The following is a 15,560-nucleotide window of genomic DNA, read 5'->3' as shown; positions in this document are numbered from 1 at the left end:
TGGAGCTGTTGCTCAAGTGGTAGAGCACTAGCCTTGAGCAAAATAGCTCAGGAACAGGACTTGAATTCAAACCCCAGGATTCACACACACACACACACACACACACACACACACACACACACACACACACACACACACACACACACACACACACACACACACACACACACACACACACACACACACACACACACACACACACACACACACACACACACACACTGAAAAAATAAAAGGATAGCTGAAACTATGAGCTGGTGTTATCCAGCCTAAAGAGAGGCAAATGAACCCCATACAAACATGGAGAAATCCCACTGACATGCCAATACTGAAAACAGAAACTTCTTTATGGTGCAACTCAGGTTAATCAATTATTCTACAAATACCACAAGGCATGATCCGTTCATAAATTGAGCTGATATAAAATCTTTTAGAAACCACATCAATATATGAAATCTAGTCATGTTTATTTCACAACTTCCCTCTTTCAACTTGTCAAGTCCAAGAGAAAAGAAAAGACTAATGCCCGCAAGCATTAGTCCTCAGCCTTCACTCTGGCTTGGTCCTACTTTGATTTACACAGCCCTTTTAGCCGAGTAAACAAGGGGGCTCTGGGAACCTTCTTTTTCTATATATATTTCCATAAGAACATATGCATTTTCCCCTTGTCTTCATTTTCTCTGCTTCTAACTCCAATGGCTTGTTAGTTGGTGAAGAGTCTGGACAGATGGGAAAGGTAAGGAAGGAGGTCCATAGCACAGCAAAGGGATTCTCAGTTATGATGTGGGGCGCAAGGCCTTGTTTTGAGTCTGGCTCTCAGCGGTCTTACATAAGAGGTGAGATTTATTGTCTTCAGACAATATAGACTCCATTTCTTCTCTTTGTAGGACACATAAACACACAGGAGATAAAACATAAGAAAGGAATAAAGCATCCAGGAGGCTGATGGGCTGTGCTCTTGTTCAGATCCTTGCGTGCTGCCCTTTGTGCCCTTTAATTAAATGGGTAGGTTAGCCCAGTAACTAGGGCCATGGACTTGACAGGACAAAGGAGCAGAGTCCGGTATATCCATGAACACATGTGACAATAAGCCCCCATTTTGATCATCACTTTAGTTTCCCATAAAAGTTTAAATGACACAGGATTTATGCCTGTAGGTGCTGTTGAGATGAACTGGAAATGCTGTTTCAAAAACTATTCATCAAATTATTCATTATTCATAGCATTTTTCATTATATCTGTTCTCAATTAACAGACACTAAAACTACAATTACCATAAAGTGAAGATCATTTGACTTTTTTTGTCATTAAAGGCAGAGTGTTTCTCAATCTTCTCCAAGTTGGGAATTGTTGTCTAGTTCACGTATTAGGAAAGCTAGTGAGAAAGATTTACTCAACATCCTAAGTACTCACTTAAGTCAATCACCAAGCTGAGAGCTGCACACATACTGCGCAGCATTGGAAAGGGCCCGGAGGGTCAAGATCTATGTTTACTGGGTCAATGAAATAATAAGTATACTCAGAAAAGACCCCTGCAGACTCTCAAACCAAATAGTTCTAAACAGGAATGGTTCTAAAAAGCAGTCATAAGAATTTCTTTGGAAGCTCTTTTTTTTCTGAACAAAATCTTCAACTGTTCACTAGGAAGTTCATTTGTTCAGGAAATGTATGTGGTCCCTTCCCTGAGAGCATCAGGCTATAGAAATAAGATTGCAAAGAACTGGGCTTTGCCCTTCATGTTTTCCATCCAATAGGGACGTGGAAGAACACAAATGATGAACATTTAGTGCATGCCTCACCTGCATATATAATTAGCACTTACATATGTGAGGAACTGGCAAAAACCAAGAGAAAGAAATACAGATGATGTGTCCTGGCTATAAGATGCAGAGAGGTTGTAGCTGTTAGAACAGGCTAGAGGAAGCAACATTTAGACTGGCCATTAAAGATCATTTTGAGCCAGATGAGGTTGTGCATGTTTGTAATCCTAGTGCCTCAAAGGTAGAGGCAGAAAAAAATAACAAGTTTGGAGGCAGCCTAGGCAAAGTTAGTGAGACCTTAACTCAAAAACAACATAAAAACCAAGAGGCTGAGGCATGCCTCAAGGGATCTAATAAGTATGAATCCCTGTGTTCAATCTATAATACCACAAAAAGAAAGAGGAAGGAAGGAAAAGAAGAAAGAAGAGATGGAGAGAGAGAGAGAGAGAGAGAGAGAGAGAGAGAGAGAGAGAGAGAAATCCCTCTGAATGTGGGCAGGAAGAGAGAAGGAAAATCTGGAAGACAGGAAATAAAAGAAAAGATAGGAGGGAAAGAAGGAACAGGGGAAAGGAGGGAAAGAAGGAAGGAGAAAGAATGAAAAGGAGCTAAGAGCCAGTGGCTCATGCCTGTAATCCTAGCTACTCAGGAGGCTGAGATCTGAGGATCGTGGTTCAAAGCCAGTGTGGGCAGGAAAAACCGTGAGACTCCTATCTCCAATAAACCACCAGAAAACCGAAAGTGGCACTGTGGCTCAAGTGGTAGAGCACTCGCCTTGAGCTGAAGAGCTGAGGGACAGCACCCAGGCCCAGAGTTCAAGCCCCACAACCGACCAAAAAAAAAAAAAGAATGAAAAGGAGAGAGCAGATGAGAGTTGTGCTCCCAGGCTCTCTTCTTTTTTTCCCTTTTATCCCATCCATTAGTAAAACACAACTCTGGGTGTGTCTAGGTGGGGAGATACAGAAAATTAACCAGAGAGAACTGACTCAGGAGATTCTTCCTGAAGATAGTGAAACCATTCAACACGCTGGGGGCCTAGATGAAATAAAATAGAGGTAGGTAGACAAATGAAGAAAAGAAGGGAGGAGTGGAGAATGCAGTGAGAAATTCAATATATATCCTACAAAAATTAAGAAAAGTGAGGGAAGTGGTGTGGGAGGAATGAATGAGAATATCAAAAGGGGTGACAAGGATCAAGACGGATTGTGGTCATAAACTGCTTGATTGAATAGCAACTCCTTTGCACAACTACTTAAAGATAATACAAGGATTAAGAAAAAATAAATTCAAAAGAACAGAAGGAGAGAACCTGCCAGCACAGGCCTTAGCCCTCTGCACTTCCTGGCCGCCATGATGCTGGGCAGATCCATGGGAAGGAAGCATAGACCCCAGGCTGAGACGTCTGAAATCGCGAACCAGAATAAACTCTTCCTTCCTTACGTGAGGTACACAGCACAGGGATGAAAAAGCTCATGAACTCCCTGTGTCCTCGCTCACCTGTAAAGGCATGCATTTCCACACACATGTGCACAGCCGCACGCATGCACACACCTGCTTTCAAGAGTCACTAGGGACTCCTCGTACTGGTTCTTCATCCTCTCTTCAGCCCTTTGACTGCAGGCCAGTGTCCTTACTGCTGAGACCAACATGCAATCAGACTGCAACCCTCCCATTTCCCAATGGCAGGCTGGGCTGCCAGCTATGTCTTGGTGAGCGCACAGGTATGAGTCTGTCCTCTCTTCCTATGTGCTGTCTTAGTTCCTTCCCCGGCCAGGCCAGGCATGCTATCTCACTGTTTTCTTTGTTCCCCATAGCTTCTTCTTCCACATCAAGATCCTACACACACACAAACTCAAACCCCTCTGATCTTGTTTTCTCCATACAAAACATAGCTCAAGATGTTCAGGCAAATGGCTTCTTGGGAGGAGGATGTTAGAGGGGAAATTACTGAGACACAAATCGAGGAGGCTGTAGACTTGATAGTGAAGTAGGAAGAACCTCTCTTTTCCTTCTCAGTCCAGGTCAATATGATGTGATCCTTAGTGTTTCTCATTCAACAGGTTTGGGCTGTGGATGGTATCAATCTTGTGTGTGTGGCCGGGGGGGGGGGGGGCGGTGAATATGACACAAATACTGAGACATAGAACAAAAGTAGCCACACAGTCACTATGCTAAACTCTTTTTTTTTTTAATTTTTTTATTGTAAAGATTCTATACAGAGGGTTACAGTTACATGAGTGGGGTAATGAGTACACTTCCTCTTGAACATTGTTACCCCCTCCATTGTTTTCTCCCTACCATCCCCTCCCTCCCTCCCTTCCCCAAGGTTCTTTTTTTTTTTTTTTTTTTTTTGATTGTGATTAAGTGATTACTTAATTTCCGGAAATTCACAGTATTGTGGAATAATGATGCTCATTTAAAGTCACACGTTCATTCTAACTTTCCTGGAGCAAATTGTCTATCACAGTCTGTAATATATAACGGTGATCATATGTTATATACCAATACACGTGATCAGCAGCATGGGGATATTTAGTAGTGGTTCAACCAGATGAGTGGGAGTTCTTTGTTTCTTAAGTCCTGTTAGTTTTGTCATATCACCTAACATTTTGGATTTATCATCCGCTTATCAGGGAGACCATGTACTGTTTGTCTCTTCGTCTTGGCTTACCTCGCTCAACATGATTCCTTCTAGCTCCATCCATTTCCCTACAAATGCCATTATTTTGTCATTTCTAATGGCTGCATAATATTCCATTGTGTATAGATACCACAATTTTTGGATCCATTCATCTGTGGTGGGGCATCTAGGTTGTTTCCATATCCTAGCTATTGTGAACAGTGCTGCAATAAACATGGAGGTGCACGTGTCCTTGTATGTTGGTTCCTGTTGTTCAGGGTAGATGCCTAGAAGTGGTATGACTGGGTCGTAAGGGAGGTCAATCTTTAGCTTTCTAAGGACCCTCCAGACTGCTTTCCAAAGTGGTTGTATGAGTGTACATTCCCACCAGCAGTGTAATAGCGTTCCTCGTTCTCCACATCCCCTCCAGCATTTGTCGTTGGCTGATTTGTGGATGTGGGACATTCTGACTGGGGTAAGGTGGTATCTCAGGGTTGTCTTTATTTGCATTTCCTTCACCACCAGGGATGATGAACATTTCCTCATGTGTTTCTTTGCCATTTTTATTTCTTCATTTGAGAAGTCCCTCTTTAGTTCCCTTGCCCATTTAGTAATTGGTTTGTTAGGTTTGGGAGGGATTAGTTTCTTGAGTTCCCTGTATATACAGGATGTTAACCCCTTGTCTGATATATTGCTGGTAAATATTTTTTCCCAATTAGTTGGTTGTCTTTCTAGCTTGGTTGCGATAGCTTTATCTGTGCAGAAGCTTTTTATTTTAAGGTAGTCCCATTTGTCGAGTCTCTCTCCAATTTGTTGTGACCCTGGGACTCTGTTCAGGAAGTTCCTTCCTGTGCCTATTAGTTCAAGTGTCTCTCCTACTCTGTCCTGCAGTAGTTTCAGAGATTCAGGTTTAATGTTAAGGTCTTTAATCCATTTTGAGTTGATGTTGGTGCATGGTGATAGGCTGGGGTCCACTTTTAGTTTTCTGCATGTGGCTGCCCAGTTTTCCCAGCACCAGCGGTTGAAGAGGCTGTGTTTCTTCCATTGTATGTCTTTGGCTCCTTTGTCGAATATCAGCTGGCTGTAGGCCTGTGGATTTATTTCTGGATCTTCTATTCTGTTCCATTGGTCTTCGGGTCTGTTTTTGTGCCAGTACCATGCTGTCTTTGTTATTATAGCTCTGTAGTAGAGTTTGAAGTTCGGCATGGATAGCCCTCCCATATTGTCTTTATCCCCTAGAATATGCTAAACTCTTAAACTTGAGTTCAAGACTTGATAGAGTTTGAGTCTCAATTATTTCAACCTTTTAACCAAGCAGAGGAAGTGAGAATTCACAATTATCTCTAGGCACTGGTCTCTGTGTCTGTACTGCTTCAGCCACATTACATTCATGAGGAAGAACTCAGAAATGCAGATTCATCTCTGCAGAGCTCATCTGGGGCACTGACATGCCTGGCATGTTGAACTAAACTGGGAAGCAGCAGCCGATGAAGGCTTCAGTGCACCCTCAGAGCCAAATACTCTCTGCACCGAGAGCAACCCGACCGTTTCCACAGGCTGTTCACACTGCTGCTCCACAGACTCTGAGGAGGTGGCTGCCCATTTCCATATCCATCTCAAGACAGGCAGAAGACAACAGAGCTGCTCCTCGTTCTGTTGGGGCCCCGAACACAAGTTCTCTGATACATTTTACAGACTCCTACCTAAATTCAGAATGGAAAGGCAAAAAAACAGCTGCAGCTGGCTAACTTTAATACTTAGATTTTGAAATAATACGTTACGGGATATGGAATTTTAAATTACCATTCAGAAACAAAGTTTCACTATTCACATCTTTTAAAAAAAATATGTCCACAAAACATTACCCTGTTCCAAGTGACTTAAAGAGCCATTAGAAGCAAATCTTGTTCTTTTAACCTTCCTGTAAGTATAATCATATTACTGCTCAGATCTTTGTTAATATCATAATGGATCTAAGCTGCCAGTAAAGTCATATATTATGAACTTGAAGAACTGAGTAATTTTCAGATTATAGGACTCAAATCTATTTTTAATGGGCACCGAAACTTATATTTATATAATATTACCTTGCAATAAATCATGGAAATGACCCAGAAGTTTTAAAGTACATATTTGGAAATTCCTAATAGTTCCAGAAACCCCAATAAAGCAGACTGTACAAATTAATACATAATGATTCATCTGGCTTACCCAAGAAAAACTTACTTTAATCTCCTTTGAATAAAAAATACATATGTATATGCCCCCTCTGAATTCATCTGCCAAAAGGAGAAAAGGAAAAACTAATATGCCCATTCACAAAAAATGTGTTTTTGCCACTTTTCAAAAGTAAGATATTTCAGTCGGGTGCTAGTGGCTCACGCCTGTAATGCCAGCTACTCAGCTGTGATCTGGAGATCGGAGTTCAAAGTCAGCTCAGGCAGGAAAGGCTATGAGATGCTAATCTCCAATAAACCACCAGAAAACCAGAAGTGTCACTGTGACTCAAGGGGTAGAGCACTCACCTTGAACTAAAGAGCTGAGCGACAATGCTCAGACCCAGAGTTCAAGCTCCATGACCAACAACAACAACAAAAGTAAGATATTTCATACAAACAAAAGAGCAGTGTTCTGAGGAGAAAAGTATCCAGCTGATTTAAGCCCATATGAACTTGAAGCACTGAGAGGATTCGATGGAATTGGGGTAGGATGATGTGGATGGTTTGAGAACAGGGCTACACCAGTTGTCCCTTGAGTGTCTTTGTCAGACTGTGTGAGGATGGATAACTCTTAGCAGGACCAACTGTGACTATACATTTTGGAAAGATCCAGGTTGCTTCCCTATACATACTTGAGCCATACCTCCAGCCCTGCTTTTTGCTGATTATGTTGGAGATGGAGCTTCACAGACATTTCTGCCAGTGCTGGCCTGTAACTATGATCCTCTGGGATCTCCACCTTCTGAGTAGCTGTGTCTACAAGTGTGAACCACTAGCACCCAATTCTTCCTTCATTCTTCAAAAACAAATTTGCTTTAGACTGGGGTTTTAGCCCAGTAAGCCAGTGTTTGCCTGCCTAGTGGTGAGGCCCTGGCTTCAACCATCAGCACCACAAACAAACAAACAAATCACATGAAACCAATTCTTCTCCCGGTAGGAAACTAGAAATTACTACTTTGCAAAGTGCCCTGTAATGAACTGCAATTCATTCACTGCAAGTGGGACTTTTCCATGGCTTGGATTCAACTGCCCACTCTCCTGGGTGGCCCAGGGACGTCTGCCAAGGATGCTGGCAGGGCCGGCCTCACGCCGTGCGCACAGCATCAGGACCTCGGCCCCCAGCCCGGCTCGTTTTCTGATGTGCCCTTTACCCTCCTCCGCTCTGGGCATCGCGGGAGGCTCCATGAGCCACCTCCGCTGGATGGCTGCCTGGCTTCGCTGGGGAAACACCCACCGCCAGGAAAGGGAGGGAGGGGAAGGGGGACAGAGGAGGGGGACCCAGGACCCTTAGCTCAGTCTTGATCGCTCCCCCAACCCAAGGGCCACATCTCCTTTAGCTTCACTTCCCCACTTGGGGCTCCAGAAAGTTGTCCCGTCCTTGGTTCTCCTCCAGCCGAGGGGTAGTGAGTGACCTAGGAGGAGGATCTGGAATGCCCCAGAACTTCAGCACTCCATTGCCTCCCAGCATCGCCGCCCCGTTCCAGATGCCCCCCCCCCCCCGCTGTCCCCAAGGAGCCCCCTGTCCCCGCCAGGCCCAGGCCAGAGGGGCAGACGGGCGATGAGCCGTAGCACTAAAGGCGGCTGGCAGCGGTGGCTGGTGACCCCAAGGATGGCTAGCAGGCAGGCAAGCCAAAGAACAGGGGAGGTGGTGGAGGGGCGCAGGGGGTGGCCAGCCCCCCGTGCCCCCAAGGATGGGAGCCAAGCCATGGTAGTGCCCCTAGCAGCTGGGAGCCATGGGTGTCTGAAGCCCAGGCCTGCTAACGCTGAGAGAGCTGCGCTTTGCCTATTTTGTAATTTCTGTCCAAAAGAACCTTCAGCTAATTGGCACCAGTCACGCAGTCCTGGGGCTTCGCTCCCTTCCTTGGTATTCTCCTCACTCAGCCTCCATCTTCACACCGCTACGTTATTACACGCACCTCAATCACTCTGTTGAAGCCAGCCTTCCTAGCTTCTGCTGGAGCCCGGCCAGTTCACTGTTTCCTTTGCAAACATCTGTATGTGATCTGGTGTGGCTCCCAGCAAACCTTCCCCGGGCCGTTCCCAAAGGCGCGGGGAAGTGAGAACGCAGATGCCTCGCGCACCTGCCCCTGGCCGGAGTCTGCAGGAATTCGTCCATGGTCCGATCCTACACGGACTTTTCTGAAGATTAAATTATCTTTTACCATAAAAAAACAATTTAAAGGTAAGGAGACTGATCATACAAAATAATATTTACCGAAATGAGCTCCAGGAAATGGAAACAGGTTTTTGTGTGTGCTGATTTTGTTTTCCTTTTTTTCCATGTTCATTTATATGTCTTTGGGAGGGTTAGGGGAGGCACAGAAATGGAGGGACAAAGGGTAAAAAAATGCAGCAGTGGTACTCACTAAACATTGTGTTAAAAATGAACTATACAGCCTGTGGTTGCATATGGAGGGAGGCTGGGTGAGAGGGAGGGAAGGGGTAACACGGTCACTAAGGAAATGTACTCATTACCTAACATGTAACTGTAACCCTTCTATTATAATAAGAATCTTTTTTTAAAAAAAATTAAAAGATGAGAGTGTTTTATTATTAATTTACTTTATTGTCACTATAGAGGTGATATACAGAGGGATTACAATTGCATGAGTTAGCTAATGAGTACATTTCCTTTCATACAGTGTCATCTGTTCCTTCCTTCTCTCACAGTCCCTCTCTCCCTCTACACTCATGAGTTGTAGCATCCACTTTTCATCAGTGCCCAGTGAGCACTGCTGCTGCACTTTGTCATCCTTCATCCCTCAAGTTCTGTACCCTCTGCCTCAACACTTCCGAAGCCATACACTTGAATACACCATACATACGGTAAAAATGACAGACTCATCGAAAACTAAAAAAATAATTTTTACAACAAGGTCTCTTGTTTCCTTATCTTAGAATTTGTTTAGGTACATCTATTATTTTATATAAATATAAAGAGGCACTTAGAGTATCCTCATTGGGTCGCATTATGTGTAAATAGAATCCCATATAATTTAGCTGTAGCAGATAGAAATAGAGATAGGGACAAATGGTGACAAACAGGGACCAGCAGAGGTGTGTGTGTGTGTGTGTGTGTGTGTGTGTGTGTGTGTGTGTGTGTGTGTGTGTGTGTGTGTGTGTGTGTTGCTAAAGAGCAAACTCAGGGGCTGGTACATGGTGGGAAAATCCTCTACCACTGAGCTACATCCCAGCCCCTAAGAGCTTAACTTTGACCAATAACCTACGTTCTCTTGAAACACTTGATCCTTTGATATTGTGGCCATCTTCTAGAGGTAATAAATATATCAGCTTGGGGTGGGAAATAACAGTAAAAGATGCCATGTTTGAAATTACCTGTGTGAGAAATCTTGGCTATCAACAAATGTTCTCAGCCTTCTCTTCCCCAATCACTTCCTGACTATAAACAATGGTACCGAAAGTTCTGCATTATCTAATGAGCAGAGCTGTGCAAATTCTCATAAATACCCAATGCATATAAAAAGAACTTCCATAGCCAGACACCAACATTTGCATTGTTTTGTTCTTCAGAGTGGTAAAATACAGCTTCCAGTATATCTTGGGGGGAATGCTACTTACTTGTAACTCATAGCAATTTAATGATTGTTATAAATTGCTATACAACTATTTTTTTGCCAAAATGACAATATTGCTGGAATTATGCAGACAAATATAAAACTGCGCTCAGAATAATGTTCTTCCGGAAAGCCAGGTTGATATGTGTCCCCTGCCCCTCCTACTTATGAACTGATCGGCATTCCATTGAACCCCCTGCAAGGCACCATTGTCAGACTTTTTCATCTAAGATTCACAATAGGTTTTCCAGTGGCCGAAGAAAGAGACTTTTTGCAGGGGAAGCCTGAAGCCCTGAAGAGCAGAGCCATAAATTATTAATTGCTGGCATTAATTTATACCAAAAGAGTATATATTTGGACATGACCCTTATTACTTCTCAAGCATTTTTCCACTTGATTTATTATTCTCCTTTACATGAATGCATGTTCATAATCTGCATTACCAGTTCTCTAATGGTGCTGTGTCAGATCCAAATGTCACCTCATTATTTCTGACACTCACAGAACCCACAACAGTAAAAGCCAATTATAGACTAGAGAAATCCCAGGAGACCTTGCCTGCTACAACAGTTAATGAGCTTCGGCATCATTATGCGCAGAGACGTTAGCGCTGCACAATAGAGGCCTGTGCATATCTGCGGAGCACTGAGCCCCTCTGTTCACAGGAGTAAAGACAGACACGTAGCTTGGTAGAACTGGCCGTGGAAATCCATTCTGAGTGTCCTGGCACAAAGCCACAGGATTCATTAGCAGCTCCATGAATGCACTGCCCTCCTATTTTTATTTAAACACCCACAAGGAATGGGCTTCCGACAGTGGCTCACTGACAGAGTCAGCTTGGCTGAGGTAGGTCATCTCCTACAATGCCTTCTCTATAGATGCATGCATCCAATGTAGAGCTGCTCAGAGGAGAAATGTACTGCCACCTGGAAGGTAGAGTGAGGCAGCAGCCATCAGATCATCATGGTCAGGTGCCAGGTAAAGACCGATGCTCCCATGTTGGCAGATTCCATTATGTCTCAGCCTCCCCTGGCATACATCCTCCCAAATGTCAGCCTGCTGGCAAGACAGTATGTGCAACAGTCCTGGGGCAGTGAGGAGCAGCTTTCCACACACTTCGCTGTCCTTGGGGTGTCCCCTCCATCTGTGCGAGCTGGTGGTAGCTTCATGGCCTCGATGTGTAAACTCTGCCTGTCTACCTCGGGTGGAACCTCAGGAGGCTGGCAAATGACTTTTCTCTGACCCTTCCATTTCTCTTTCCAGATTCTCCTTCCAGTTTTAAGCACTGGTATGGTTTTGACGGATTCCTGATCAGTGAGGTTGACGTGGACGACTGGCAAGAATCCTGCCTCTTCACTAAATATTTACTGAGACTCCTCAGTGAGCCAAGTTCCAACTCTGGGATAGACTACGGCCAGTGTTGTATCCTGTCGCTGGCTGCCAGTTACTAGGAGCCTCTCCTGTAAAACAGGCTGCCAGGCTAAGGGCTTTAATGTGAAGAAATTTTTTTTAATCCTCTCAAGAACAACTTCATGATGTAGATTCTGTTGTTAGCTCCATTTGCAGATATCAATTTGATACATTTGGCCTAAATTTGTTCCCCTACTTAGATGATATAAATGTGGCCGAAGTTACCAACTTATATGATATAAAATCTGGCCAGGTTATACATACCACATTGCAGCTTACCTTATGTAAACAAACTGCCATCTAATTACACCTCAGTTCTTGTAACAGATAGCTGAGACTCAATCATTCACCACAGTGGAGCTCCAGCTGATCATGGCTGTGAACTAACCACACCATGCCTGTGTAAGGCAAATACTCATTGCAGCTAATCAGGTTGTTTCTGTATGTCCTTTCTTTTCTCTATCTGTAAATGTAACCTGTTCCCATGATAGGAAAGGGCATTCTGGGCCATGCTTGAATGTGACCCAGTTCTGGAACCTTTTCTTTTTTTTGAGGGGGGGGGTCCAGTCATGCAGCTTGAACTCTGGGCCTGGGCGCTGTCCCTCAGCTCTTCAGCTCAAGGCTAGCACTCTACCACTTGAGCCACAGCACCACTTCTGGCTTTTTTCTTTTTGTTTATGTGGTACTGAGGAATCGAACCCAGAGCCTAATGCATGCAAGGCAAGCGCTCTACCACTGAGCTACCTTCCCAGCCTCTGGAACCTTTTCTTACTCAAGAAAACTGTGCTAAATTTAACTCATGTCAGATTTTTCTTTTATATAGACAAACAGAAACAAGAAAACAAAGACAAAAACAGGCTTAAAGAACATTGGACGTCATCAACTCTGCCGTGTAAGTTTGAATCTTTTCCACTCCTAGGGTTCTCTGAGTGCCAAGACAAAAGTCCAGGATCTCAGGCACACAACAAAAACAAGCTGGCTCTCGGGTAAGCTTCTTATTGGATGCCCACAACATTAAATGACCATTGGTTGAGAAACATGGTTAATCCTGGAACAATGGTCTTGTACTACCTTGATCCTCCTGTCTCTGCTTCTTGTATAGCTGGGGTTATAGACATTTATTGCTGTAATAATACTTGGCTATGAATGGTGGTAAGATGGGATAGAGGAGTAGCAAATCTAAATACTTCTCACTTTCCAAATCAGATATTACACAGAATAGGAAATGTTAACCGTATGGATATGTAATTTTGTAAACAGAAAAATAAATAAGGCTTCCAATAAGACCAGAAGCTTATGTTGTAATATTGACTCGATGAGAAAACATGGTCACAGTAATCACATCTTATGCACAGGTAGCTGAGTGGTCCAGACCCTTCCTTCCTCACACCCTGTCTTCTCTATGCCTCCATATTCCTTCAGAGAGCAGCACCATGGTTACTGATTGCTCCACAGTAATGAAGTCCAAGTTCACCCATAATTGATCTTGCCTTGTACTTCTTTCCCAATTCAAATCAAGGGCAAAACATTAATCATTCCAGCAGAGCCTGGGTGTGAGGTGGCGGGGGTTGGGGGTGTGTGGAGCAGGGCAAGGTATGCATATGCCAATCTTTTGAATGTTATCACCTGCTTCTCAGGAAATATTGAACCAAACAACTTGACAGTGATTTTATTATTATTTCAAAATATCATTTACAATGGGTTTTGTGGTCCTGCCATGAAACAATTCACAAAGATGGATTCTTCATGCTGCACCACTAATAAGAAAAAGACAAATCTCCATTTGGATTGATTTTTACCTTCTTTTGTCAAAGAAAATAATGCAAAACTAAACTGGAACTTTACAGAGACAAGTTTTCCTCACTGACAGAGTCAATAAGAGCCAGGAATACAACCATACACCTTAGTCATTGCAAGAGTAGTCATGGAAATTAAAGGGATTCCAGTTCTTGGTGATTTCCAGTTCTGTTATACAGTTTGTGGTGGCAACAAATAAAAATGGATTTCAAACATTATTTCATCTTTTGGAGGAGGCAAGTATCCAAAAGGTACACAACTTGTGGATTAAGAGCCCCATTGAGAATGTAAGTTAGTATAGCCATTATGGAAAACAGTACAGAAAATCCTCACAAAATTAAAAACAGAACTACTGTATGATTCTTCAAGGAAATAGAAGAGGCAATCCAAAAATTCATATGGAACAATAAAAGACCCCAAAAAGCAAAACGATCCTTAACAGAAAGAACAGTGCTGGAGGAATATCAATACCAAATTTCAAACTCTACTACAAAGCCATAGTAATCAAAACAGCTTGGTACTGGCACAAGAACAGACCTCAGGACCAATGGAATAGAATTGAAAACCCAGAAATGAACCTTCAGTCCTATAGCCATCTAATCTTCGATAAGGGAGCTAAAAAAATAGAATGGAAGAAAGTAAATGGTGCTGGCAAAATTGGTTAACTACTTGTAGAAAACTAAAGCTAGATCCTTATATATCACCCTGCACCAGAATCAACTCCAAATGGATCAAAGACCTCGGAGTCAAAGCAGACACTCTGAAAACATTACAGGATGGAATAGGAGAAACCCTAGGTTTCCTTGGCACAAAATTTTCTTAATAGAGACCCAGAAACACAACAAACCAAAGAAAGGTTGGACAAATGGAATTGCATGAAATTGCAGAGCTTCTGCATGGCAAAGGACATAGTTAGCAAGATCAATAGAAAGCCTACAGATTGGGAGAAGATCTTCACTAGCCATACAACGGACAAGGGTCTCATATCTAAAATATACCTGGAACTCAAAAAATTAAATCCCCCAACAACAAATCTTCAAAGAAACAACTGCCCAATAAATAAGTGGGCTAAAGACTTAAAGAGAAACTTCTCTGAAGAGGAAAGAAGGATGGCCAATAGACACATGAAGAAATGCTCAACCTCTCTAGCCATAAAAGAAATGCAAATCAAAACAACATTGAGATACCACCTCACCCCAGTTAGAATGGCAAAAATCAAGAACTCTAATAACAACAGATGCTGGAGGGGATGTGGACAGAAAGGAACCTTACTGCATTGTTGGTGGAAGTGTAAACTTGTTCAACCACTTTCGAAAGCAGTATGGAGGTTCCTCAAAAGACTCCACATAGAGCTCCCCTATGACCCAGCAATCCCACTTTTGGGCATTTACCCAAATGTTCACAAACAAGACCACACTAAAGCTACCAGCACGACTACGTTTACTGCAGCATTATTTACCATAGCTAAGATGTGGGACCAACCCAGATGCCCCTCTATAGATGAATGGATCAAGAAAATGTGGTATATATACACAATGGAATTCTCTGCCTCCACCTCCATCAGAAAGAATGACATTGCCCCATTTGTTAGGAAATGGAAAGGCTGGGAAAAAATTATATTAAGTGAAGTAAGGCAGGCCCAAAGAAACATAGGTCCTATGGTTTCCCTTATTTGCAATATCTAGTATATGTCTGAGTCAAGCAGAAAAGGTCAGATCAGGTGATGTTAGGGAAATGAACCCTATAATATGTATTCAAATGTTTTTTTTCTTTCATGTGACTGTTTCAAACATATTTATAAGGTTATTTCTTTGTTGCTTTGTATGTCCCTCCCCCACGGTATAACCCCTGCTTTCACTGTATTTGATGTTGGTATAATTTATGGAGAGGAAGGGAAAAACAAATCATTTAAATAGGGATACAGGTGGACCCACTGCAACAATGAGATGTACAAGTTGTTATGTCGAAAACAAACTTTACAACTTTGGTGGGGAGGGAGAGGAGGTTTGGGTGAGGGGGCAGGGAGAGGATGGGAAGGGGAAACAAAGGAGGAGGCTACAATGCTTGATAAGAAATGTACTCATTATCTTGCCCATGTAATTGTAACCCCTCTGTACAGTATTTTCACAATAAAAAAGAACTACTGTATGATCAAACAACCCTACACTAGATACAGAGCCAA

At 42.9% G+C, this 15,560-nt stretch overlaps 1 protein-coding gene across 6 annotated transcripts in view; it reads right to left on the bottom strand.

Moving 5' to 3' along the window:
• Plpp4 (phospholipid phosphatase 4) overlaps positions 1-15,560 on the bottom strand; it is a 355,511-nt gene that overhangs the window by 136,705 nt on the left and 203,246 nt on the right. The window contains exon 1 of one of the 6 annotated variants that reach the window (XM_069988167.1): positions 11,861-11,903. The exons of the other annotated variants lie outside the window; for them this stretch is intronic. The gene's annotated coding sequence lies outside the window, so the exon portion shown is untranslated. Of the gene's footprint in view, positions 1-11,860; positions 11,904-15,560 lie in introns of those variants that run through there. 6 annotated transcript variants of the gene reach the window in all.

Source organism: Dipodomys merriami, unplaced genomic scaffold, assembly GCF_024711535.1.
Source record: "Dipodomys merriami isolate MVZ:Mamm:240054 unplaced genomic scaffold, mDipMer1.0.p SCAF_35, whole genome shotgun sequence".
Classification (NCBI taxonomy): domain Eukaryota; kingdom Metazoa; phylum Chordata; class Mammalia; order Rodentia; family Heteromyidae; genus Dipodomys; species Dipodomys merriami.
This window is presented reverse-complemented; position numbering and strand designations above follow the sequence as displayed.